The 4760-nt window shown below is 55.5% G+C and overlaps 1 long non-coding RNA gene across 1 annotated transcript; it reads right to left on the bottom strand.

Moving 5' to 3' along the window:
* Positions 1-3245, bottom strand: LOC134477325 (uncharacterized). Its single transcript, XR_010049301.1, has 2 exons — positions 2316-3245; positions 1-1789 (listed from the first exon to the last, which is right to left on the bottom strand). It is a non-coding gene; the product is annotated as an uncharacterized LOC134477325 (long non-coding RNA).
* Between the last annotated feature and the right edge of the window lie 1515 nt (positions 3246-4760).

Here is a 4760-nt window from a genome sequence, read left to right as displayed (position 1 = left end):
GCGAGGGCGAACAACATAAGCTTTATTATGCAAGCCAAGAGAGTGGACAGAATTTTAAGTAGAATTTGATCAGACCCCTTTCTTAGCAGGGTAACCCCAGAAGCGTGACTACCACTGGGGAGTCCATGCACCAGCCCTGGTGAGAAAATCCGACCAGAAGCCTTTGGCCTAAGGTGTCAGGGAAAAGTGAATACACCCAGGCGACCATGACTAGGTCGAGTCCGGCGAGACAGAGGACTTGAGAGCTTGGGGTTTCAGGGTTGACCTGAGATCGTGCAGGCAGACAGATGTCCAGAAGGGGGCGCGAGCCGGAGGAGGAGCGGGGAGGGGCAGAATAGCATTCACAGCTGCTTCGAGGGGCATGAGAAGCCGCTGGCACCTGGGGCGAGCACAGCCGCAGCGGAGGCGCAGACAGATCTCCTGCCCCGCGTGGGGCCTACTCGCCCCCAGCTGCCTGCCAGGAATTTATGGTCCAAAGCCGAATGCAGCTGTGCGCAGCTGGATATGTAAATATATGTAAATTATGCTGCCCCAGCTCGGCGCTTGGGCAGGAGCAAAGGGTGGGGGAAGGGGTGCAGCATCCCTGCCGCTCCCAGGCTCCCTAAAATTCAGACCGGGTTGGGGATGGGGTTGGAGGTGGGGGAAATGAGTTGTCCAAGTCTTGAAGATCTTGCGTCAGGACCACCACTGTCTTGGGGTAAACGTTGGTCCTCTTCCTGTTCCCAGTAATTTGTACTCTGGCGCCCACAGTCCCAGCCTTGAGTAAGGGGCAGGCAGAGGAGAAAGACTCTGCCCCCAACAAACCTGACTCCTCGCTGTTGATTTAGCCCCCTACCTTCCCCAGGAGCGGGAGGGCGCGATAAACCCGCATGACAAACCCACACATGTCCCAGTCTCAGAGGACGCCCTCTCCCCACCGCCGGGGAAGTGGGTCTGAAAACCTGTGTTCTTGTCTTCCATTTTTTGTGTTTGTTTTTGAGACAAGGTCAGACTGGCCTTGAACTCTACGTATCCCGAGCTGGCCTCGAATTTGTGGCAATCCTCTTGCCTCAGCTCTTGAGTGCTGGGATTATAGGCGTGCGTGTTAGTTACCACGCCCGGCTCCATGTCTCTTGAGAAGTCATCCGACAGTCTAACCGCAATCACACTTGCTGCTGTTTGTTTTTCCTCGTGGTTTAGCGAGATTTGTTTAAGCTCACAAATGTTGGGAATTAAGGGTATGGGAATGTGGCGAAGGGTTCTGGGATACCGTGAACTCCTAAATCCCCCAGGGAATACATACGTCTCCATTTTTTCCAAGAACTGAGTCTGGGTTGGGGACCTTCGTCTCGCAGCTGGACCCTCCTTCCTTGCGTGCTCTGCACAGGATGGCCACAAGGGGTCTTCCTTGTGTTAGGAATGAGCCCGGCGCCAGATGCCGGCTCAGAGAGGCGCGGGTCCAACACAGTCCCCTCTCTGCTCATCCTCGCAGGCGCCCGGAGATCCTGCTCCACCGCGGCTGCCTTCAGTATTCAACCTGAGGATTCCTGCCCTTGAAGTTTAGGCTGCCTAGATCCGCCGGTCCTTCAGCCTAGATGGCCAGGAAGACTGGGCGCAGGGCGGGAACTCCGGGCTGGACACAGGAGGTGCTCAAAGTATGTTTCTGAGATAATTCAAACATGTGGGGTAAGGCTGGGCGTGGCTGTAATCCCAGCACACGGGCGGGTGAGGCAGTAGGATCGCCAAGAGTTCGAGGCCCACCTGGAGTACATAATGAGGCCAAGGTCAGCCTGGATTACAGAGCGAGATCCTATATTAACAAAAAACAAAACAAAACAGAGAGAGAGAGAGAGAGAGAGAGAGAGAGAGAGAGAGAGAGAGAGAGAGAGAAAATATGAATGTGGGGGGTCCTATGCGGATCGAGGGAGCCAGAAGTGACCTAGATGCGGTGCAGCAGAACCCCGGGGAGCAGGAAGGGCCCACGGAAGGCAGTTCAACTCCCACTCCCTGCCAGGGAAACTGAGGCCATCTTCGAAGCCTCAACTGTGAGCGGCTTTGATATGAAGTGCCTGGGAATTAGAAGGGAGGGACAGACAGTGAGCAGAATCGGATCGTGCGGGCGGTGGAAGGAGGGAGGAGGAAAGATCGGGACCCCTAAAGGGATGCGGGCTCGGGAGGGAGACCTGAGACCTGAGCATGAAAACGGGGAAGTTGAAGCCAGGATTTGTCGGGTTTAGCTGAGGCTGCCTCGAGAGGAAAGGTGGCCAGACACCGAAAGCACTTCCTCATGGGACTTGGGCCCTGGCTGACAGCACCGGGTGAAGGGTAATCCGAACCTCTCGTGCGGGGACCCGTCAGCAGGTGGGGCGGGGTAGACTCGCGCATCGAGGAAGCTCAGGTGGGGCCGCGGCCCCGCCCCCTCGGAAGCCGCCACTGCCGCAGGCGCGGGAGGCTCGCGACCAGGTGCTGCCCCCTGGCCGCCCGCCGGGATGCCGTCCGGGTGGCCCCGCGCTCAGCCCTGCCCCGCCCGGTGCGGCGGCCTTGGTGGGGAGAGAGCCCCGGGCGGCACAGACCTCCGCGCAGACCCCCCACATCCCAACCCTGACCTCCGGCCCCGAAACGCCCTCCCCGCAGCCTAGCGAGGAGCTGGCCCTGCTCTCGCTGGCCGGTTGAGTCCTGTCGGTCCTCCAGCTGATGTTCCTGAGTGACCTGGTGAGCAAGGGCCGCGCTTTGTTGCTCACAGTGGGGACAACAAATGCAGCTCCAGGGCGGGGCTGTGGGTGTCAATCTTGCACGTAGTCATCGTGCGACCTGGGTGAAGGCTCCACGTGTCCATCTGTGAAGTGGGGAGATGCTCCTCCCTCATCTGCTTCCCTAGATGGGGAAGGACTGCGTGGAGAGACGAAAGCATCAGCGTTTTGCCGCTGTAGTTGTAAACTCGGGAATTCTAGGCGATGTACGCTGTGGCATTTGGAGGGCAGGGTCCACGTCCGTGGAGGCGACCAAGCAAAACTGGAGAGAGGACCGTCAGAGATCCTACACAGTGGACCTTGGCGTGCGGTTCGTGGTCTTTGTAGCGGGCCGCAGGCCTAGGATCTGATTCTTTAGGGCAGGATCACAGCCCTCTCCGGGAGTCGGGGTGCAGCCCACTTAGTCAGTGCCCAGAAACCCAGGAACTGAGACCCAGGACCAAGCCGGATCTGGGATGCCCGGCGGGTGTCCGGCAGAGGGCGCTCAGGCCCAGGCGGCCACCTCGCTGCAGTGGTCCCAAATGGCGGCCCGTTTCCCGCGCGCCCTCTCCTGGCCGCAGGAGGCACAGTCGCGCACCCTGCCTCTGTAGGCAAACAAATGGGTGGCTTTCTACCTACTAGGGTTCTTCTGGAGCTGGCCCTCATGCCGCAGCTCGGTGGAACCTGGACTGCGATCATGAAGGCAGACGTGGCTCTGAGTGACTCCATCCCTCAACTCCATAAGAGGCCCTAGAAGTGGGTGTGTATCAAAGTACCGCATTTCCTCTCCAACTCTGCACACACCGTGGACCCAGCAGCCCCAAGATTAGGTTCTCTACATTGACTTAGGAAAGCTTGAAATCCAACGTGTCTGCTCCCAGCTCCCTGGCCACTGGCTGGTCTTGGCCCGTCAATCCTTTAGGCTCTCAGCCTGGGATGTTTCAATCTTCTTTTTTTTTGTTTGTTTTTTTTTTGTTTTTTTTTTTGTCTTTTTCCTTTTTACTGGTACCAGGGATCGAACTCACGGCTGCCTGCTTGCAAGGCAGGCGCTTATGCCGCTGAGCTAAATCCCCAGCCCCATGTTTCAATCTTCTAATCGGACCCCCTGTCTACCATCTCTCCTCTCCTCTCCCTTTACCAGAGTTGTCTCTCTAAAACACACACCACTGCAGCTCTTTCCCCCTTTAATCTGCGTTGGCTCCCCGTTGTTTACAAGAAAGGATGCAGACTGTAATCCAGGCCTGCTTTGGCAGAGCCCAAGCCTCTATTTCATCAGATTGCCTCCTGCCTCCTATACAGTTCTCCAGACATAGCTTGCGCTCCCAGCTCTTTGCAAATGGTTTTTGGTCTTTATTTTGTGAGTTCCTAATGGCTTCTCTTGGGGAATTTTCTCTTTCTATCACCCACAGGATGATGCTTCTGTGTTCTCATGGACCTTATATAGTAAGTCTCTGACTTATGAATAGTTCTATTCCAGGAGAACTTCATAAGTTGGATTCGTTCATTAGTGACAAAGTGAGACTTATACAGCCTTAATACAAGTACAGCCTCCACATCCCCACTGCTCTTCCTCTTGCTTCCAGGCTTCTTGGGCCCTGAGCACTGCACTGCTGTACACTTGCACTGTACTTAAGCACACAGTAGCACAGCTACTGGGACATCTACTGGGACTGTGGCAATGTCCAGCAGATACGTGAGCTACTCATGATTTGTTTGCAACTATGCATGCTTATAATTTGAAGTCCATTCATATCTGTGAAAGTTCACAATTTGAATGTTCATAAGTCAGGGACTTCCTGTATACATCTCTTTTTTATGGCATTTATCCTGGGTGTTATCTATTTGTAAGTACACTTTCCCCTTAGAACTCGAGCTTCTCTAGCTTATTTATTCTGGCCCCTAATGGGAGTGCTGTGTAGGTCTTCTTGTTGAAGCACTGGTGGGGACCTCAGCCCCACACATGGGGCATTATGCTTCCTGTCTGTCCTTCACCCTGGAAGTGACAGAGATGCCTCCACTTGTTTACAGCACTGACTGGTCACGCAGCTGCCC

This window comes from Cavia porcellus, unplaced genomic scaffold (genome assembly GCF_034190915.1).
Source record: "Cavia porcellus strain 051 isolate PalLab524CR breed Dunkin Hartley unplaced genomic scaffold, mCavPor4.1 scaffold_8, whole genome shotgun sequence".
Taxonomy (NCBI): Eukaryota; Metazoa; Chordata; class Mammalia; order Rodentia; family Caviidae; genus Cavia; species Cavia porcellus.
The sequence above is the reverse complement of the archived record's forward strand: the minus strand, read 5'-3'. Positions and strand labels throughout refer to the sequence as shown.